This window comes from Lissotriton vulgaris, chromosome 3_1 (genome assembly GCF_964263255.1).
Source record: "Lissotriton vulgaris chromosome 3_1, aLisVul1.2, whole genome shotgun sequence".
In the NCBI taxonomy this organism is placed as follows: Eukaryota; Metazoa; Chordata; class Amphibia; order Caudata; family Salamandridae; genus Lissotriton; species Lissotriton vulgaris.
The window spans coordinates 82421457-82445115 of NC_141689.1; the positions used below are offsets into that span (position 1 = coordinate 82421457).

General features: G+C 48.7%; 1 protein-coding gene across 1 annotated transcript in view; it reads right to left on the minus strand.

Moving 5' to 3' along the window:
* Positions 1 to 23659, minus strand: part of DYSF (dysferlin) — a 1070125-nt gene that overhangs the window by 806267 nt on the left and 240199 nt on the right. The window lies entirely within an intron of this gene.

Below are 23659 nucleotides of genomic sequence, written 5' to 3' on the forward strand. Positions count from 1 at the left end.
TTCAAAAACACATTTGTGTATGTGTGTGTTTCTTCTGGCAATTTGGGAGCAAGTCACATCCTGGCCAGTAGAAAAGCACATCTTCTTGCAGGAAGACCTTTGAGAATCGGATCCTGTTCACTTAACATAGCTGCGACTTCTCTGACGGTAGCAACGAAATGTCTTCTATGCGGAGTTTTTGTGTTTTATGAGACACTGCAGAGGAGCTGGAATTCAAAGTGTAATATCTGAAGATCGCACTCAGATCTGGAATATTGTTGATGACTCACGAGGAATAAAATGGGAAGAGTCTACCCCATCTGGAAAAGCTAGAGGGCAGAGTTGCCATTATGGCTGAGTCTAAATCTACAGCCTACATTTCGTATGGGTATCGGAGAGATTCGAGACAGTCCATTGGTGGACCATCACATCTGACAATGGTTTAACCCACGCTTTTGGCTGCCATAAGTGTGGCAGGTATGCTCAGACGTGAGTCTCTTGCTCACTTTGCCACTGGATTCAAGCAAGCCGGGCTGAAGACGGCTGTAATGCCAGAAACTGGTCCTCGGAAGCTTGTTTCCGGTCCAGGGAAGACATGGCTTGGCAGTTCGGGCTGGACTGTTCCCATGAGGCACAGGGTCAGACTGATTTGCATATAGCCATGTCTGAACTGGGGTGGCAGAGTGGGCTAAAGAACGGTGATGGATTAAGCCCAGATCTTTTGACTGGGTGTGAGTGTTTGATTGATTCGCATGCTCCGTCCATCACCACCCCCTTCTGTACCGCAAATGGTTTAACCCACGTCATACGTGTAATGTCTTGTTAAGCAGCACATGTGTACATGAATACATACATTCACATTCCTGGTCTCGGTCTGGTTTCTCCTGAACAAGTCTAGCTTAAAGAGGCTTCGTAGCTTCCACTTATTGCGTCTTTACCCTTACGCTCTTATAAAATACTACCTAAAAGCTCCTGCGGATAAATTAACAACTAATAACCGAACAAATGAAGGTAGATCCTACAGTCTCTAATGTCTAACCTTCATCTTAGCTAAAATAGAAGACATCACATCGCCGTTGTCAGCCCCTTCACCGGATCATGATCCAGCAAACTGCGCACCAGCGTCAAACTGACCGTTCACCACTTCAACCTGACCATCTGTGAGAGCATCTTCAGAGTAATACAATTCTTACGTACAACCTTCTTCAGTCTAAATACCAGTCGGACACCCAGTATCACACCTGCCGCCAAGCCCTATACAGTTCCCACTTTGTAACTAGAAAAATGTTTCTCAACAAAAAAAAGACGCTAGTGGATTAAAATATGGAAACCATAAGCTTGACCCGACAGAGTGTGGGGTGCATAGACCCACCTCTATCCTGCCTCTTCCTGGGGATTGCATACAAATATCATCTACACCAACCTTTAACATTCAGTGCTCTAGAACAATTGTCTTGACCTATTCAGTCCTACATGTGATGTCTTCAAAGCACAGAAGCTCTATACCTCATGGTTCTATTTTCTATTAGACACCAGGGTGCATTCGACAATGGAGACCACACTACCACTTTTAACACCGTAAAAGTCAGAATGCGGACAGCAGTCCCACCATGAACAGGAGAGACGAATTCAACAAGGTCCACAGACAAAGTATCACAAAGACACACATCCAACACACAGCCTCTAACATGCTATTGTCGCCTGAGTCAGATTTTCTCCATGTGATTAGTCAACGCGTGAATGTCCACATTGGGAGAGCTAACACACTGCATATGAGATGTAGGAGTCAGATGTGGCACCAACTGATTCCTGAAAGTGGAGGTCACCAGTAACATTCAACACCTTCTAAAATGCTTCACAAAAAGTCAAAATCTTCTGACCCTCAAATTGGCTGGTTATTGCAATGATGACAGAAGGCTGGGCTTGAAGTTTAAGAATGGTGAACAGTCCTTAGGAGTATAACAAACAGAAGCCACCATTAAGGGGCATGACCTTTACCAACTGACTCCTTTCACCCTCGCAACCCACGACTTCTGTGTTAGTTGCAGTGGAACACCAGGGAATGAAAATCCTCGACCAACACATCACACTGAAAGACACAAAGACACAAGCCAAGCCAACACACCCAGCACAATGACCTAGTCTTTGAATCTTGGAAATCTCAAACATCTAATTTTCAATCGGGGCCATCAGCCTACAGGACATGTGCACATTCTATCTCATAACTTGTTCCACATACTTCCTACCCTTCTGTTCTTTATCATACTAATCCAAGACACATGTCGCTTCTTTTACCACTATGGAATTGTCCACAAAGAGTCCTCAATCAGCATTTTCTCCATATACCATAGCAGGGCGATGCACTCTTCTCTTGGCCTTCACACCCTTCTGCCAACTCCTGTCGCTTGTGGTGATTGGTTGAGCTGGTTCTTAGCATATGAGCATCTTCTCGTAACAACCCTTTCCAAATATATATTTTTTTTTTGCAAGACCTTTATTGCAAATATGTGCTCATACACAGCAGTGTGCCTACAACCCTGTATAGGGCCGGCTGCTACCAAATCAACAGCTAGTAATTGAAAGCACATATCAAATGGCATCAGGCGAGTACATACAAATAGTGCAGAGGGCAACAATAGTCCACAGTCCAAGCCAAGTCCATCCTCCGCAGTAGTATCTCGCACAGCATATATAGGTCTTATTTTATAATTATTATAACCAGCAACAACAACCCCCAACCCCCCAGCCCAAACAATCCCGGTCCCTGGTCACAGTAAAAGTCCATAGTAGTAATGCCGAATGGTAAAGCAATATAGAAGGTACGCAAGGTACCGCCAGTGATCGAGCAATCTGTGCAACCTCAGATCCGAAACCCTGCACGTGCCATCAGTCGTTGGGTGAGAATAGTTAAGCCTACTGAACAAGACAGCCCTCCTGCAAGGTCCTCATACATCGAATGAGAAGGACATCCCATCACCGGCATCATCATAGCACGACCATTCAGTCAGGTAAGAACTCAGACACACTGTCACCCGGCAACAGATCCCCACCCTCATCGTCAGAACTATCCTCACCTGCCAGGGATAGCATATATGCAGTATATGGTGCCCAAATGTCACGCGGACGCGACTTCACCGGCAGACTTTCAGCATAGCAAGTCAACTGATCCCTGCAGTAGGCCATGTCCTTTAGCCACAGTTGAACATCAGGCGCCCACCTTCCACCCCACACCATAGCCACCCTTCGCTTAGCAAGTTGTAGTGCCAGGACAATCAATCTCCGCTCCTTACTTGGCACACCGGAGGCGAGCCCCAGCAAGCACAGGCGTATATCCAATGCAACCTCCGTGGCCGCCATCTTAGTCAGTGCCTCAGTCACAGCCACCCAGAAGCCATACACTCGAGCACACCCCCATGCCAGATGCACGAAATCCGCATCATCCTCTCCACACCGGACACATTGCGCAGAGTCTCGAAGACCATACCTAACTAGCTGCATAGGCGTATAATACCATTGATGTAGAAATTTAAAATGTAAGAGGCGGAAATTGCCGTTGGCCACGTATCCCCCAGTCATGGAGCAGCATTCAGTCCATTCATCATGTGTTAATGGCTCTGGCAGACATCTATCCCATCTGGCCCTAGCTAGCACAGCACCCCCTCCTGCGTCCTCCTGAGCGGCTCGGTATAATCTGGAGGGCAATTTAACTCTGTCTGTCGTGGTGTAGAGTAACTGCAAGGCCCCCAATGTTAAAGGTTCCTCCAGATAAGTAGGGTATAAGGAGTGTATGGCCGCTCGGAGTCTGACATAAATAAAAGTAGCCATGACCACACTCGTGGATCGCTCCGTCACATTCTGCAACGAAAGGAACGTGGCTCCTGGGAAGAGATCTCCCATAGTGTGTAGACCAGCGCCCTGAAGGACCTGCAGACCACCGATTTCGCTCGACACCGATATGTCCGAATGGTACAATAGCGGCATGCTTGGAGCGTATAACGGCAACCTGCCCGCTCTCCTACCAAGCTCCCGCCATGCATTAGCCGTGGAGTGCACTGTCTCCACCTCACCCTTATCAAATACTGAGTGAGTGTTACCCACCATAGCCCTCAGCGGGTACGGCAGAACAGAACTGGCCTCAAGTGCCACGTGTGGGGTATACGGGGGCGCATACACCCAATATGTAGCGAAATGCGCCTGTGCGCATAAGTAATATAACTTCATATCCGGCACAGCGAACCCTCCCAGAGCATATGGTTTAGTCAGCACATCCCACGTCACTCGTGGTTTTTTACCAGCCCAGGTTAAGGTGGTCAGTAAGGATCGTAGCCTGGCAAAGAAGTGCGACTTCAGCGGAAGGGGTATGTTTACAAAAAGATATAAAAATTTCGGAAGCACAACCATTTTAATTAAAGACACACGATCGGCAAGGGTGAGAGGGAGCTTAGTCCACCGAGCTACCTGATCCTCTAGCTTGGAGACAGCCACTCCATAATTGGCTCTAATAACTTCTTGACTATCTCGATGAATCCAGATCCCAAGGTAGCGCACCGAGTCCTCTGCCCACTCCAATGGAAACTCCAAGGGAAAAGGAATGGTAACATCAGTGAGAGGCAGCATAACAGACTTATCCCAGTTGATGGTCAGACCCGAATGACGGCCAAACCATATGAACTCTCGAAGGATAGGTTCAAGATGGCGAGCAGGCTCGCGCACATAAAGAACCATGTCATCGGCATACATGGACACGGCCAGCGACCGAAGGGGGAACTTCAGAGCCGCGTCAGCATACCTTTACCTCAAAACACAGGCCAGGGGCTCCATCACAATGGCGAACAGCAAAGGTGAAAGAGGGCAACCCTGTCGAATGCCCCTCTGCACCGGGAACGAGTTCGAGACGTGTCCGTTGACCCTCACTCGTGCTATGGGGTTAGTATAGAGAAGAGTTACCAACGATGTAAAAAAGAAAGGCACCCCCATCCGATGCAAAATGGCTATCATATACCGCCATGCGACTGAGTCGAAGGCCTTCGCGGCATCAAGCATGACAGCCACCGCTGCCAATTCCGGTTTGCGCAAATGTAATACGGCAAAAAGAGCCCTGAGATTGTGGGTGGTAGACCGGAGCGGTATAAATCCCGACTGATCTGGCAGTACCATTACCGGGAGAAGTAGTAGCAGCCTAGTAGCGAGCACCTTGGCTATGATCTTAACATCAGTATTCATGAGGGAGAGAGGTCGATACGATTCACACTGGTTGGGAGGTTTCTCGGGCTTCGGCAATGCAACTAGGAGCGCCTCTCTCATTGTAGTCGGAAAGTGGCCCTGGTCCACAGCTTCCTCCAGTACCATCGCCAGGTGCGGGAGCAAAAGATCGACATACTCCTTATAGAATTCGGATGGCAAGCCATCCGTGCCAGCAGCTTTCCCATTAGGAAGAGCAGCGATCGCCTCCCGAAACTCCTCCTCCGTGATGTGGTGCATAAGGAATTCTTGTTGACCCCTCGAAAGCCAAACCAGAGCTATATCCTCAAAGTATTGAGCTATTTCCTCCTCCGTCGCCGTCTCCCGATACTCGTACATACTTTCATAATATTTCGCAAAGCAGCCCAGGTTGCCAGGCGTGTCAGTTACAACCTCCACCCCGTCCACTATTTCTTGTACCGTACAATGCTTGGCCCATGGCTCCCTTATGCGATCCGCCAGGCCTTTCCCCGGTCTGCCCCCTTCACCATAATAGCGCGCCCTGGTATGCTTGGACAAGAACTTCACCTCCTGATCAGCTAGTTCGTTGTACTCAGAGAATTTCGTTCTAATGTCTGCTAGCAGAGCTTCTCCAGGACATTCCTCCAACCGTCGCTCTAGCACCAACAACTCTCTTTCCAACCTAGACATGGAGTCTCTCAGTGATGTCAGGACTCCAGATTGAAGACCAATGCACGCCCCACGAATAGTCACTTTGAAGGCCTCTCACACCGTGCACATACTATCAACAGTGCCAACATTTTTTTCAAAAAACTCCTCAATGATAGTTCTGAGCCGTTCACGCAATACTTGATCAGTCAAGGTTCCCGGCGACAGGCGCCAAGTGAACAGTGCAGGCGTACACGTTGGTATCCGCAGCACCAAGCGGACCGGTGCGTGGTCGGAGAGCGTGCGCGGCAAATGATCAACCTCCATCACCCATCCACTTACATCCCGAGTCACCAACCAGTAATCCAGTCTCGACCACGTATCGTGCGCTGCTGTATAACAAGTACCCTCTCTCCTACCCGGGTGCCTCAGACGCCACACATCCACCAGTCCAAGTCCTTCCATACCCTCATGAACCTCAGCAGCCGCTTTCTTTCGCACACAGGGCTTGTCTTGTTTCCTGTCCATCTCCCCATCCAGAACGATATTAAAATCCCCACCGCAAATCATAGCCGACTGTGGCAGCATGTATACGTTATTCCAAAGTGCAACATAAAAATCAGGGTCATCCACATTTGGTCCATATACATTAATGAGCGTGACAGGGGTTCCACATAAGTTACCATGCACTATAATATATCGGCCTTCCTTGTCAATTTCCTCATGTATTTTAACAAACGGCACAGTTTTTTTAATTAGAATCATCACACCGCGTGCATAAGAGGAGTAGTTCGATGCCAGTCTGATTCCCGCCCATCTACGACCCACAGTTTCTGCAGCCCTACCCCACAGATGTGTCTCCTGCAGGAAGGCAACATGCGCCCCATGCCTATTAAGAAGTGCCAACATTTGCCTAGTCTTTTGAGGGCGGTTCAACCCCCTCACATTCCAAGTAACACATGCAATTTTACCCCCCCCGTCCATCCATCCAGATCAAACATATGTCCCAAAGGCTGCAAAACCACCCAACCAGGTCGCACTCAGCCCAACGCACACAGCTGTGCAATCTTTGAGTTCCAGCAAGTAGAGTCACCCTTACCAGGTAACATAATGCCCAGTAGCCACCCAACCCCTGCACAGACCTCACACACCTCCCATCATACTCAAGGAAACACTGCGACCGTACCCAGGAAAACCAAAAAACCCCCATCCTCCCTCCACCCACTTCAGCATCCCCAACCGGCCAAAGCTGTCCCCATCCCCCCTCCCCCAACCGTACATACATAAGTGTGTGGGGATCTCCCATTTGCAGGGATGCAGTGGCGCACATCTCCCGCCAGAAATATGACGAGAGAGCGGACCGCACAAGCGATTAGAACATCCCGCCCCTCCCCCCCAACCCTCAGAGCTACGAGGATCATTGCAAGTCATAGTCGCCTAGTGCTGTCAACAAAGTAAGTGGCTCTCCCAACATGACCTCATCAGAGCCATCATTACGCCAATATCAAAGGGCAGTCAAGCAGCTACACACCAGTATTACAACTCCATAAGTACAGTTGCAATTTTGCACAACCCAAGTGTCAAGCTGGGCATACTAGCCCCATGTAATAAGTGAACCAATCGACATCTGCCCCACAAATGAACCACAGTGCAGCATAGGAATGACTACAAAAATCTCTGAAGCAGTGTTCCGCAGAAAAAGGCAGGATAAACAACGCAGCGGGGCAACGAGTCACACCATACCAAGCTGCAACGCTTCTCGCAGGATCAGCTTCACCAACAGAGAGGAACTTGCAAGGCAATAGACGCCTAAGCCACATCATCCATGGGGTCCCCCTCCCCTTCTTGCTGCACATTTGAGTCCCTTTTGCGTTTCTTCTGTTTTTTCGCATAGTCCATGGCAGCCTTAGGGGTAGCAAAGATTTTGTTGTCAGACGGGGGCCCTATTCGAAGACGTGCAGGATACAACATGGCGTATGGAATGTTCTCGTCTCGAAGCAGTTGTTTCACCGGGGCGAACTCCTTACGCGCTGTCTGTACCGCCACAGTGAAGTCGGGGATGAACTCAAGTTTATTCCCTTGGTATTCAATGGTGCCCTTCTCCCTGGCTAGCCGAAGTATAACATCTCGGTCCTTGTAATTAAGTATGCGAGTGATGATAGGACGTGGATTGGCCTCAGGCACTGGCCTCTTCGCCAGAGTGCGGTGTGCCCGTTCCACGATGAAGACCCTCGACAACTGGTCCGAGCCAAAAATATCCACTAGCATTCACTCCATGAAGTCCTCCATTCGACCCACATTCGTGGACTCCGGCAGGCCCGTGACACGAATGTTATTGCGTCTGGACCTCCCCTCCAACTCCTCGTTCTTCGCCTGAATCACCGCCAGCACCCTCTCCATATTGAATACCTTAGTGGTCACCGTGGCTAGTCCATCCTCCGTAGCGGACACTCTCTGTTCCACCTCGCCCATCCTTTCGTTCTGCCGGTCGAACTGCGTCGCCATATGATCGAGCCTGTGATTGACCGCCTCCATGGTGCATTCAATGGACTGCAGCGTTTTCTGCATCGCCACCAACGTGGTCTCCAAGTTCGGGGCACCACCAGCCGCTCCCGCGGTCCCATCGTCCGGCGGTGACTGTGAGGAGGACATCGCCGTTTTTTTTGCCTCAAAGTTGATCTTGGGCTGATTGCGCTCCGGCCTGCCCATGGCACCCTCTCGATATTTGTCTCAGCCCAGAGGCAGCAGCCCGTGGGGCCGTGGAGGCACCCCCGCAAGTCTGGCCCAGGCGATCCCCAAGTTGATGCAGAGGGGTGAGCGCTATGACTCAAAGGATCCAGTCGTCCCTCGCCCCGCAGCCGCAGTTCAGGGAGCAGCAGTGCCCCCAAGGCGGCAGGCCAAGGGCACCGGCCCAAACAGCAATCCGGACCTTCCACGTGGATCTGCAGCGTCAAGGGGCCTTTCAAACACGCGGGGCTGCAGCACTTCCCCAGCGCCTATCCGCAGCGCTTCAACGCCGTCCCGCACCCCAGCCAGCCAAAGCTCGCGCGGCGAGGCCTAGTGTGGCCCAGCGCCACCTCCGCAGCCCCGCTCTCGCGTAGGCCCTCGCCCCACTCACCACCACCAGCGGGGCCGGACTCCAGTCCGCTCGAGTTCCAGGCACTGTCTCGCCGTCCTCAAAGCTCCGTCACCTCCCGCAGTGTGGATTTTAGGTCTCCAGGCTGAGCATCCGGGCAGGGAGAGCGGACCACAAGCTCCGAGCCGTTGGGCGGGACACGCTACTGGTTCGCGCGCCTCCTGTCGTCAAGCAGGCAGCGCTCGGCACCTCCGGAAACACGGGTCAAACGACCCTCTCACCCATGGGAGAGCACCACTCTTGAGTCCCAGGCACTTCAGGTGAGTTTCGCCATCAAGTCGGGGGGTAAAAGCAGCAGGATGTATAGGATTTTATAGCAAATTATTAACGGTCCCGGCAGAGCCTCACATACGTGCGGCCATCTTGCTCGGCGCCCTCTAGCGCCCCACCCTTTCCAAATATTCTTTAAATCCCATAGTTCATTTGTTCCAAGTAGGCTGTAGCCATGCAGCTCAACCTTGTCTCTTGAACAACCCTCATTAGAATGATTACCTTAATACTGTCCGAAAAACCCCGGGCATTAGATTTGGTTATGCGCCCATTTATTCCACATCTACAAGGGTCTCATTACAGTGTTCTCATATCTCCCTTGGGTAACTCCACCCTTCAGCGTTACTCGAGTAGATAATGGGGACCTTGACTGCGGAGTTATTGGAGGAATCAGTAATTTCAGTCCGAAATCTCCTGATTGATCCCTCATTTCCTCCACTCAATATGTCATCATAGATTTGACCAGTTACGGAGGATCTTTCAGCCTGATTCAACCACAATCTCTTGTTACCATTGAAAAACAGGATTAACAGAAACCCCATATAAAGGCCCTCAGAGATTAAGAGCCTGATGCATAAAGCACTGGGTGCACAGTGTGGCCAGTATGTTTGTGATCAGTGTTGAATTTTGTGAGCTGACCTTTTTACTAGTAGATCGATTAGCAAAGCTCCTATTCGAAGTGGGTCACGCAATGACCAGGTCAAAAATTGTGACCTACTCCGACGGGGAGCCATAAGAGGCATGGTGGCCTGCTGAGGTCAGCAGAACGCATGCTTGTGATCATATTCACATAAAGTAAACTTTTTAAAAATTCAGCCTGTAAGGAAATGGTGCAAAATGTTTTCTTTAAACAAAGTTAGATTGAGAGCTGGCAGTGGGCCACACCAACAAGCTTACTTTTCCCTTAATTCACAAATGGAGGACCCTTCTCTTTTCTGAATGCATCACCACTCCAACTTCGGAGTCTGTACATTTAGAATGATTTGCAACAGGATTACAGTTGCTAAACATTGATACATCCCATGCTAATTCGCAATTAGGAAGAGGCGTCAGTCAACACACTCCTTCTGAATTGCAAACTAATATTGATTTGTAATCCTATATTAGGAGCAAAAGTTTACGAACTTCTAAAATGGGATTAATATGTAGTGAAAATCTATTTTGTGGTGGCAAATGCACTAGTTTGCAAATCGCAGCTTTTGAACATCAGGCCTAATTCTGGTAACCAACAGAGCTTTGCATGCAACTATCACCGTTTTACTGCAATATGCTTTGCGGGTCCCCTCAACTGCAGCCCCATCAGACTGCTGCTGTCTCCAGCAGACTAAAGGTGTCATCAGAAGAGTTTGATGTGTCTGTGAGGCAAGACCTAAGGAGTAAGGCTGAGTAGAGATTACTTAGGAGGATCTTCTATTACTATATGTTTGGAGGGAAGTGTGAAACCACTTATGTGATGTCACCACTCAGCTTCACTGTCTCTTCTCCTCACATCACCAGCTTGGAAAGTTCTGAAACCTCTTCTCATCCTTCTTTGTGTCACATCACTGAATTAACTTTGTGCAACCATGATTTTCCTGCAACACACTTGGGGCCTCATTTAGGAGGATTGCGTCAGTTTTGTGCTTCCGATGTGTCACTTTTAGTGACGCATCGGCAGCGTAAAACATGCCTCCTGTTGTGCACTATTTACAAAGTGATGCATCTAAGCAGATGCATCACTTTGTAAACACCTACACTAAATTATACCTGCGCACATTATAATATATGTAGGGGGGGCGTTCCCCCGCAAAAAGCCTTGTAGAAGTAAGACTGACGCAGGAACTTTCACACGGGGCTTGCCCCATGTGAAAGGATGCATTGTTGGAGTTGCGTCACTTTTGTGACACACTGCAGCAATTTGTCACTTTTGCGCTTACAGATACGTCAGAAATACGTAAGTCCTTGCGACATGATGCGTCATACATTAAATATGACGCATCAGGTATGTCGCAAGGAGTGCGCACTGAGAAGTGACATTTCTCATAAATGAGGCCCTGGGACTTTACAGCTCCCACCTGCGTCTAAACTCCCTTTCAATTCCCCCTCATCTGTTGATTCAATTTTATGCTAGCAGTCTGTCCTATCCACTCAGCTTCTGCAGAGCACTCCTCAAGTGCTGTCCTTTACCAATGCTTTCGATAAATGCCCGTCCTGGCTATCCCTGTGAGATGGTCCCTTTCTGGGTATTTCCAAGGTGAAACCAGGCATCCTCGGCATCTGTGGGGGGCCGTTGTAGAGATTAGGCAAGCTAATGCCCAGAGTTGCCGAGTGTGATCCCTGGTTAGAGTAGGCACTGAGGCGAGAATTATCGAGTCCGGCGTCGGGAATTGAACCCTGGTCCCGGGCCGTTCTCTGCTTCCGGGTCTGCCGCCTCTAACGAGTGAGTCACACCACTCCACATAAACGTATGCAAACCATTTATGCATGCATTATGGAGAGACCTAAAAATGACATGATGAGAGTTCACAGGGAATCCGCTGTTGGGAGCTTGAAAATGTATCGTTGAGGTGTCAAACACAGATGGCAGTACAGGTGGGTGGGTGTGCAACACAAACGGGGTGAAGTACTGCGGGATGAAAAAGAGGGGGTGGTGGAATAGAGCTGGGTGTAATTTATGCAATTTCCTGTATTGTAATTACGAGAAATTAAAGCACAGTTATGAATGATTATGAGTAAATATACAAGGAGCGCATCCCTCGATTGAGTGCTATTCTCTAAGGGTAAAATGCACCCTCACGTCAAACATGGACCTGCAGAAGCATTTTGTGCTAAGAAAATGCTGTTCCTTCCTCTTGCGGTCAGCATTTTCCCCCCAGATTACTCTAAATGAAGGGAGCGGGCGTAGTTGTGTAATTTTTGGTTATTTCATGTCGCAAGAGTATTGCAAATGTACTCCGATTACGCCGGTGTAATTAACATTTCACCCAGGCCTGGGTAGAATATGTTCATCCAAGGTTGAGACCTGTTATCTACACTCTGGGCGGTCCCGCAATTTTAACAATGAAATTGCTTTTTTTTAAAAATTTGGTGACAACCTTGGAGAAGCAGTGCGTGTAAAACCAGCGAGTGAATGATGTGTTAGCACTCAAAATCCTCTATCGCAGGAGGTGAAGGTGACTGGTGAAGTCCCTGTGGCTGCCTCCAATTACGACTCGTGCGGGAGATTACAAATGTGGAACAAGATCCCTCCTAGGCACATCTGAGGGAAACATATTGGAATGATGACGTCTATATACTTTAGGTGTTTACCTGATCTAAGGTTTGGAGGAGAAGTGAGAGAGCATATTGGTGAAACCTGAATATAAAATGACTCTTCGTACATACTTTCCATCCTTCAGGAAAGTTCAATTTAATGACCAGATCTCGCTAAGGTGGAACTCTTATACCTGCTTGCAATTTGTCCAACATATTTCTAAAAACGGAACTGAATGATTTACACAAACTTCGAGCATTGTGTTTATGAGTCAGAGTCTACAGGGATGAATAAGGCTCCAGGCTGGGTCCTGACGCAAGCCGGATACCTGCCTCGGCCATTATCCGGGTGTATTTCCTGCACAGAGTCTGGTCAGCTGCAGTTGCCTGGCTACTTGAAACTCTGGCTTATTTTTGTAGCCATCATATTATTTGAGCCTGTAAACATATATTGTAGCCTTGGACTAAATGGTACCTTTGATTCCATCATTAGCAGAAGGAGGAGCCTGCGTTGAGCAGCAGACACCTTGGAGCAGGCGCCGCCTGCATCAATCCAATGCTCATCCCACCGCCTGCGTCAACGAGGATGGGCGAATTGAGACGCGCTTTGTGGTAACAAATTTGCTACTACATCATAACCCTGGTGAATTTTCCCTGTGTGACAGGCAGATTCTGAGGTTAGTGGAAATACAATGTACCATAAACAAATGCAATGACCTCAGAGGCTATTTCTGTTCCTATGCAAATGATGTGTGTGCACAGGCAGGTTTAAGTAGAGCAGCAGGCGGAGTAAACACAGGTCATTTGTTGGGCCTGCACATTCATTGGAACGCAGGCTCTTCCTTACAACCATTGGGTTCCCTTTCACGCAGTAATTGAGCAGATGCCACTAACCAAGGGTTTCAAGACAAACACAGTGACCTGTTCCTTAGGGAGCCTTGTCTTAGAATGTGCTTTAAGACTGCACTGCTTGGAATGTATACCTGTTGCACATGCCTGCAGTGGCTTAACGCAAGCCCCTGCAGCCCCTGTGGTGCAGTAGGGTCCCTAACCCTTGCAGAGGCCCCAACCCTTCATGGGAGGGACCCCATTGAGCACAAGGTTAAAGTACACCTGTGAGATACGGGAAGGGGCTTCGCTTAGTCAGTGAGATTCAAGGAGGGGTGGGGGGTGAATGAAACATTTCCCAAATATAAAAGGAGTGGACCGCAGGGTGAATGTCTGAAGTGACCAGAGTTCATGGTGATAGAGTACCCTGTCTGCTAAAGTCAAGGTCCACCCGCCTAATTTTGCATCGGGTGGACCACAAGTTTTACGTCAATGGAGCAAAATGTACCCAATCAGTGTACAACTTCCTCCAATGGCGTGACGGAGTGGGTACCATCTAAAGTAAGCCATCCGACCATCCGTTCTATTTAGAATTGATGATCAGATGGCTTTTGAAACTGTCTATCACTGCCAGGTATACCCAGGTATATCCTGGCAGCGAGTGATAGTAGAAAAAGTCAAATGACCTTCACTCCATTGGAGAAAACTCCCATGCCATGGGGGTCATTTTTTTTTTAAACAAACTTAAATTCCTGCATTGGGAGTTTGTTTAAAAAAAATAAAAACTTTGGAAAGGTTTGACGGCCAGCCCTCATGTTTGAAGTAGATATCTGTCAAACGTTTCCAACATTGGCAGGGTACACAATAACAGCAATTCCTGCCAATGTATAGAGATATCTGTGGGGCTGGCAACATCTTTAAATTTGGCAGGTTGATTAAAGTCAGTCACGTCCCTCATCACCCTGTATGCCTTTACTGCGACTGCTAACTCCTGAATCAGACCCTCCGTCTAGAGTAGCACAGTGGGCGAAACACGGTGGTTTGGAACGCCGCCCTGAGCGATTGTCAGTGGTTTTGTTATATGCAAGCATTCATCCCATCACTTTTTGGGTGTTTGATTGCCAGTCGTATGCCTGAAAAGCTGAGGCTGGCACAGCTTTCCAAGGCTACCACTGCCATGGTTTGTGAATGCTAAAAAGTAGTAGATTTGCATCCATTTAAGTGAGTACTTTTATGGGTGTAGATCTGCTACTTCTTTGGTAAATTGGACACAAAATAGATTTAAATTCCTGATCCAAAAAAGAACAAGTTAAACTCTCTTAGTGAAAACAGGATGGCAAGAGCAACGACACAGACAGAGCAGACCTGACTCAAGGTCCTCAGACCCACTATCAGGCCAGAACATATTTATTTTTGGAGCATCACACCCCCAAATACTTGAAGCTACACCTCTGGATGCGGGAGACTCAGGGGCCCCTCATCACATTCTACAGGGGCCCCCTCATTTTACGGTATGCAACTGTATGTCAGTGAAATCCGATAACGATTATAAATTATTTTCTATGACATTTTGCATGGAGCAAATTTGAGTTTAGCAGACCAGTAAAGACTGAGGTTTTATTTTGTTTGCTTCACTCCATGGGGTTGAACAGACACAGACCGATAACGTGCAGCCGAAAGTCCAAAGAAGGTATGCACAGGGCTTGGGGCACTTTTACACTTAACACCCTTTAAGGGTTTTGTACAACTAGAGCTCAGGCACCTTTCACCCTGGCAATTTCCTTCAGGCCCTGCCTGGATGCAACTGCAGGCCAAGCAGGGCAGTAAGGGGAATTCTGTGTACAATAACAATCGTAATGAATGTTTCCCAATGTAATCTCACATGTATTTAGTTTATAAATATTAAAGTTTTTAAATGAGGAAAGAACATGAATAAGATAAGTCCGGGAATTTGAACTTGTGACTTTCAGATGCAGATGAAACCATGAGCTTTAATTCACTGAGCAAAGACTCCATGTTGCCTTTTTTAATGTCCTGTTTGTTGAAAGGGAGTAAGTAATGTACTACGCTGCTGTTCACCTCTTTAAATTACATAAACGCAAAGAAGGAAACACATGTAATAATAGCATATAGTACACGAGGTAGCTTGTTTATTACATTTCCTCAACACTTGCCTCAGACCCATCATTTCAGTAAAGCCAAACTGTTGATACAAAAGAAGTTGAGACCACTTCCCCCATGGGTAGTTTGTAATGAGAGTCAGAGGTATAAGGAGGTGCCCAGGGTGCTGCATCACATACACCCTCAAGAGAGGCCCCTTCAGGGGCTGCCCACAAGGAAGAAACACCTCTGGTGGAATGCCCCTGGGCTAACATAGGTGAGCGCGGCCCATGACCTTCATTGGCTAATCCAAAATAACAAGCTGGGAATCTGCCGGGCAGGAGGAAGAAGTTCTCTTCACGTAGATAGAGACATCAAAGCCCTTTAAATGTCCAGAGTCTGGCAGGGCACCTCCCGTTGGGTCACAGAAGAAGGATCGAATAGAGGCAGAACCAGATCTTGAGAAACGAAAAGACAAATCCCCTTAGCTAAATAAAGAGGGGTTAGGTCTTAAAATCAACTTATCCGGGAAGAATATTGAAAGGATCATGGGAAAGAAGAGCCCCCATTAAAAGTTATACAGAGTTTTATATCACGCGATCTTGACCCGAAGCGGGTATCAGAGTGCTTTACATAGCACTAGTTGCATTACATGAGGACACATTCATTAGGTTTTGCCTCGCCAAAAAGATGCGCTCTGCGCATCTTTTTCGGCGCAGGCGAAAACCTGATGAGAACTGTAGTGTGCTTTGGTTCGGCCCTCGTCATTCATTGGCTGGCTCAGTAAATGGAGCCTAGCCATTGGATGAGGGGCCTGTCCGTCAATGCCGGACCAGACACGGGGGCGTTCCCGACATTCTTTGGCTTTTGCCGACGTCACGCGACGCCGGGAACGCCCCCGAGTCTGGTCCGGCATTGCCGGCACTTCTGCGTCTCTCCTGCCCCGTGACTGGCCGGCCGGCCAATCCTAGCGCGGCCGGCCGGAAGTGCCCGCCCCCCGCAGCCCGGGGGAAGAAGGAAGACGGCAAGCAGTATGGCGGCGCCCGCGGGGCTCCCGTGGCCTGGAGGGAACCCCGGGAGATGCGGAGGACGTTGCCGGTCTCCCATGCCGAAGAGGGAGACCGGAGAAGTGCCGCCGTCGCAAGGTGCAGGTGAGTCGATTTGTGCTCCCGTCCCCGTTCCCGCCCCCCTCCCGCTGGTGACCGTGCTTTCCTGTTGTCTCAGCCAGGCCCGCTCCCCGCAGACTCCCCTCCCCCTGGTCTCCGTTGTTCCCACCCCCTCTCCTGCTCGCAGCGTCTCCCGTCCCCGTTCCCGCCCCCCTCCCGCTGGTGACCGTGCTTTCCTGTTGTCACCCACGGATGGCCGAAGAGCCCTGGTGAGACACTTGCCCTGGACATGGGACACTCTGTATCTCTGATTCGAACATGGTAGACACACCGACAGGAGAAGAGCCAGAGCCCAGCATAGCTTCAATGACACACACACACGTGGCGCGAGACAGCCTGGGACCCCCTGCAGCACAGACCATGGGAGACACACTGACCAGAGGACAGCCACCGATCCCTGCATAAAGTCACTACAGCCACTCCCCGAGTGAGGTGCAGCCAGTGAGTGGCTGTGCCAGGCCCCAGCCCCGCCAGCCTACCTGAACTTCGGGCACAGTGAAGACTTCGGCGTCCGTGGCGCAGGCCACCAGGGTGCGGGCGTCGACGTCCATGGTGCGGGCGGGCATCCCTCCTGCCCTCTGCAGGGGTCGAGGTGAAAGTAACCGCTGGAGGAGACCTGTCCAGACACAGCCACTCCGGTGCGGGGGTTGGAGCGTGCGGTAACCTCGGACGCAGGCCGCTCACTCCCAGGCCTGGCCGGCGGCACAGCCCTGCCCTACGCCAAGGTCTGTGAGAGGTATCTTCAGACGGGTGTCTGGAGAGGGGTGCGGTAATTACAGACCTCAGCCTTGAGGCCGGTGTGCGATAACTTCAGATGCAGCCGTATGCACACAACCCTGGCAGGGTGCACACTTCACAGCGCCCCTGGAGGATGGAGACCGGTGTGCATGAACTTCAGATGCAGCCGAATGCACACAGCCCTAGCATGGTGCACAGCGCCCCTTGGAGGATGGAGATCGGTGTGCGGTAACTTCAGACCGGTGTGCGGAGGACAGTGTGCGGTGATGTCAACACCGGCCAGATGCACAGTCCCCTTCCCTTGCACGGTGCGGCAACTTCAGACCGGTGCGTGGTGGTCGGTGTGCGGTAACATCAGTTGCAGCTGCATACACACAGCACAGCTCTGGCAGGGAGCACAGCCACTCTCTGGAGTATGCAGATCGCTGTGCGGTAACTTCAGATCTGTGTGATGCGGTCGGTATGCGGTAACGTCACTCGCAGTCTGTGCACGCACCTCCTTGGCCGGCTGCACAGTCCCCCTTCCGTGAGTTGACGTCGGTGTGCGGTAACTTCAGGCGCAGCACGTTCACACATAGCCCCCCTGCGGTGCGTGGAAGTCGGTGAGCGGTAACATCAGACCGGTGCGGTGTGCGGAGAGGTGAGCTGTAACTTCAGACCGCTGCGTGGAGGTCGGTGTGCGGTATCATACGGTGCGGGGAGGTCGGTGTGCTTAGGTAGCAGGCCCGGTTCTAGCAGGGGGGCCGGGTGGGCCAGGCCCACCCAACCATGACCTTTGGCCCACCCAATCATGGAAGAAGAGGCCATGGAGAAGGCACCTGGTAAGTGCTTCATCAATCTCGATGTCAGAATGTCGAAATGTTGTTTCATGGTCTTTAAAACTGAAATTGGGTTGGGGTTAGAGGTGTGCGAGGAAACAAATGAACAGGGAGAGCCGAGATCAGGCTCTGGCTTGGCTCTCAGAGCCATGCACAATCCGAGCCCTGAAAATGTTTGCTTTGTAAAATATATAACAAACATCACGTAAAATCTGATACACTTTTTAAAAATGTTATGAGACTGTATTTCTTTGACTTAAGTATGTCACAATATAGCGCTGCACTAAGACACATTTTTTAAAAGTGATGTTTTTTAAACATGAGCTTAGAGTCAGTCATTCCTGCCCCATCCTCACACTGGTGACAGTGCTATTAGTGAACTAACAGGCAAGACAGTTCTCACGTGGACCCTGTATGTGGCCTTGATTATTATATACCAACATTAGTCTATTAAATGAAACGCAATAGCTTTTGTATAGTTAGTTTTCTAATTCATGAATTTGAATGTGCTTTTATGTGCAAATGTGAAAAAAATTGAGTTTTGGTGAAATAAAATTTTTGCCCAAGCTCACACAATTTAAGTGGAGGTGCTGCAATTTATCCAGGTTTTATGTTTTCACTTTGTACAAATCAGCCGCTTAATGGCTATTTGTCTCTCCTTCATATGTTATTGATTTGTTTTTACCACCCAGTTTTTCTGAGATTTTTATATAGTGTGAGATATTGAAGCGTTCACATGAACACCATTTATATTATACAAGGTCACATTCATTTATTTTAGGCATTTGAGATTTGCACAGGATTTTGAGCCAACACCATGACTCAAACCTAGCTTGTTCAGTTCCAAAGTTGGAAGTTCTTGCTGTAACGCCACCCCCTGATGAGATTGAGGGTAGCATGCAAAAGGTACATAATAGCTCAGTTCATTATGGGCTCGAATTTCCAACAGGAAGCAGGCTTCAGGATCAAGCCTGGATGAAGCTTTCAGTGCCTGTCTTCCTAGTGCGAAATGTCAAGGCGCAGGTGTGGTAACAGCTACCTCCTTAACCTGAAACTGCTATTACAATCTTCATGGAATCTTGGTGCTGGTGCAAAAGCCTAGCCTGCTGGAAATTATTCAAGTTGAGCTGTTGGGCATAGACCTCAGCTGCTACTCTAAAATAACACTCTAGATGCTCTTTATGCCGGTTTGGAAGAAGATATGATGTAAAACTTGGGATTACAATTGACAAAAATTGGACGTACATTGGCCCACCCAAACAAACCATTGGCCCATCCAGATCAAAATTCCTGGAACCGGGCCTGTTAGGTAGAGCTGCGTGCGGTAACTTCAGACGCACCTCACACGCAGCCCCGGCGAGCTGCAGTGCCCCCTCCGCCCGCCCTGCAGCCTCACACGGTCCTCTCCCGCCTCACACGGCCGATGACGACAGCGCGGGCCCGGCGGACGCGAATCCATTCTCCCCGCGCCCTCTTATCTCCGGGCGCTGCGGCGGAACATGATTATGAGCTAAATTTGAACTGGGAGCGGATCGATGCACCCCCGTGTGCGCCGCCGGGCCTGACGCACGCATGTGTGGGGGGGCGCTGTGTGTGTGTCTGGGGGGGCTCTCTGTGGGTGTTTGTGTGTGGCATTTGCGAGAGATTAAGCTATTGGCATTGTAAATGACAATGCCATTTATTTATGTTAAAAAAAACATAAATAAAAATAATGTCAAGAGCAATGCCAATAGCTCTAACTTTAACAAAGGCAAAACCATTGCATTGTAAATGCTTGTTTTTGTTAGGCGATGAAGTGATTTGCCCAGAAACACAGGATGTTGAGCGTCGTTGCCGAGACTCGAACCCAATTCTCCAGATTCGAGGTCGACCGCCCTAGCCGTTAGGCCACATCCTCTCTCCATTAAACTCAGTCTGAAGAGATGGTCACTAAAGAGAAGACTTTTAAAGTAAAATATTTCAGATGAACAGACTGCAGCGGTAAGAACCCTTCTCCTGTAGCATGTTGAGTAGTAAAGGTAGATTCCCGATGGGACTGGAATGTGTAACACCGGATGTCTCATAAATAAGCTCTTATGGGGACAGGAAGGTAGAGCATCAAAAGTAGAAAGACTAGATCTCCTTGGAGCCCAAGAGGCAACGCGCTCACTTCATAAGGTAGACAGAGTCATGTCCTGAATGAAACCATCCCTCGGGAACTCCAGAATGTTTCTCTCTTGCAAGAGGCAGTCTGAAGAGCTCTGGAAACACGCCAAGTCTCAGAGTGTTTCCAGAGTCTCACATAACTACCTTTCCTCCTAGAATTATGCAAAGTATGTAAAGAGAAATTTCTGCAGAACACCCAAACTATCCAACCTTAAAATCTGAATTTCCAAACCCTCAGAGATAACCGGCGAAGAGACGTTTCCAACAGCCGAGGGGATCTGAGTAGAGATGGAACGATTGAAAGGATCCAATGAGGTTGAACTACCAGTTGCGCAATGATGGGAACCACAGTCGCCAGCACCATGCTGGGGCTAGCAGCAGAGCTTCCACTTGTTCGTGCTTGATTTGTGAGTGACTCTGTTCAATACAGGAATGGGGTGAAATGTATAAAGTATATGCATGGGCCGTTGCAAGCTCAATGCATCAACCCCCAAGCCTGCGGAGATGGGCGAAGACAGCAAGATCTGGAAGGAAGAACATTCTGAGGAGATGCAAAGATGAGGTCAAGTACACCGAGGATGGAAAAATATGACAAAATCTGACTATATTTCTCCACTCACCCATTCACAATGCCTGGCAGGTATATTGCTGACAGAGAAATAAGATTCTTCCTACCAGCTCTGCCAAATGAGCTATCTTCTGATTTTCAGGTGGTTTATGTATGACCTGGAGACTTGATTGTCTCTACGGACTAAAAGATCTTGTTCTGCAACAGACAAGCAAAGGGCAGCACAGCCTTCTGTACTGCAAATGGAAGAATTCTCTCCTCCCTTTAGTGACCAAGAACTCTGAACTGAGCGATCCCCCCACCCTATGCTTCTGCGTCCGTTGTCGTAGCAAGAGGCTGGGGAAGAGCTAGTGGGATCCCTTCGGCCATATGTGCAGGATCCGAATACCAGTGATGAAACAGGAACCGGCATCTCCAGGTCTTTGTTCTTTGGATACCAATGACTCAGTAGAGGGTTCACCGGGGGATACAGATAAAAACCAAGTCAGTGGGATCAACAATAGAGAAACGGACACATTGTCCTAAACTCGCAGCCATTGTCTCGCAGTGGCTTTGTGGCATTGGAGAAGAGCCCTCAACCAAGACATCTATTTCACCTGTCTATGAAGAGGAAGAATATATCTCCCAAACCCATCCTGATCAGGGCTCCTATGAGCTGGAGATTTAGGACTTGTAGTAGATGAGACTTGTTTTTGGTTAACAGAAATCAGTACAGGGGCGAGAACTGGAGCTAGTCATTTTCTGTCCTCCACCAACTTCTTAAACAGGTCCCTAGGAAAGGGCCAGACAATGTTGCCCATAAAAGGGAAGATGGCTTAACAAGAGCTCCTCAGAGTCACCCACCTTCAAGGCTCTCATCATGATATGCTTTGTGGCTGCTTTTGCTGATCTTGTAACAGAGGTGGCTGCACAGATACAAACAATCGGTTAGATACAAATCTGACCCAATCTTCTATCATGGAAAGCCGAGAAGGGCACTCAGTTCCTTGCTGCATATTCTCTGCTAAAACTTTATCATCTCAAGGAGTCTGGACAGAATAAGTCGTATATGTGGCGGCTTATAATTCAAAATTGGTGGCCGAAGAAGATCTTTTTATGGCTCCTTTAATCATGTTATCTGTCTCTATCTGCCGGGTCTGCATCCTCTGAAATAATGGATCCTTGACAAGACATGCCAGCCATAAGAGAATACCCCTGTACCATTGCTAGGAATTCACCTTGAAACCCAGCCGAAGGTATCTTCAGGAAAAGAACCATGGAAACTGTGCTTTCCAACATTTGCACACTCTCTTGCAAGGACACCTCGTATGACCTTATGCACTGGCAATCAACGAGGCTTTGTTTGTCTGCACTGAAAAGAAACCCACCTCTTCTTCCTGCACAGCGGATGCAGGTAAGGCCAAGTCCTTTCATAAGTGCTGGATTACTTCTGATTGCTCCACCCTTTGCACATATCTACCCCTGAGTCCACCTCTCCCTAAGAGTGCCCTGGCCAGGATCTGGCTGTACTATCCCTTGTGGAGGAAGGGGGACCTTCTCTTGCAAGAAAGCTACTGATGTATTAATCAAATTTGGTATTAGATTCATAGAAGGTTGCCTCCTCTGCGGAGGTGTCAGATCCCTCGAATATTCAATCATTCAATCAGGATTTACAAAGCACTGTCATCACTCAATAGGGTATCCAGGCAGTTGCCTTGATAGCTTCTTCTCCAAAAGAAGCAGAATCTCTTACTGCTGTGCTTTCTCTCTATCTTAGCATTTGCTTGCGCTGTTTGCACGTCGCTACAGAACAAGGAACGTTTCCGGCGTTCCCGTTACAACAGCTATGAAACAACATGCACGGAAAAGATCGCCGAGCTTCCCCTGAGTTTGAATCTGGGATCGCAGTCCCATTCTTTAAATTGACAAATATTTTGCATTTCAGCATGTTAGTATTATTTGTGCATCACCCATAGTTGGTTAGCGGCGGTGGCGACACTCATATTATCCCTTTGCTTATTATTCCAAGCAATTGGACAGATGAGGACTGAAACATGCGCTCTCCAGTCGCCAATTGGATGGAAAAATGGGACAGGAGTAGGAAAAGACACCTAGAGGAGTCCTATCTGCTTATTTAATGCAATAACACAAAGAGAAAGAGAACAACTGTTAATAAAGTCGGTTACCAGTAGTATTAGTGGAACTTTGCACAACTGCACTGACAGAGGGAAAAACAGGAAGACTTTAGCCATAGTCTCACCTTTAGCGAGGCCAGACAGGAAAGATATTCATGAGATTCTGCCCTATTGGAAAAGGACATATTTGGGGAACAACCTTTACAACGAAGGTTTTACAATGCAGTACTGTTACCACGCAACTTTTACAACACAAGTCGTTACAACGACTTGCGCTGGGGGGCGCTCCAGGATAGTAAATAGTTTAATTTACTATCCAACTCCTTCCGTACTATCCACAGGGACTGGAGTTGGAATAGTAAATTAAAATATTTACTATCCAGCACCCCTCAACGCAAGTCGTTGTAACGACTTGCGCAGTAACGGCACGCGTTGTAAAAGTACGCGTTGTAACGTCGTACATCCGACATATTTGTATTTGTTAGCATATGTGAAAACTGCAGCCCGATGACACACAACTCATGTTGTAAGGACTGTGACGAGGAAGACGGACAAGGAGGTAATAGAATGTCATAGCGGAATGGAAGCATCAGAGGTAGAACCAGGGAGTACCGTATCTCGGAAACAGGGATCTCGGAAGACAAGGTGGTAAGAATTGGAGGAGGCGAGAAGAACAAGCTTTGCTGGATTGTCTAAGCCTTAATGGAACCTTATCA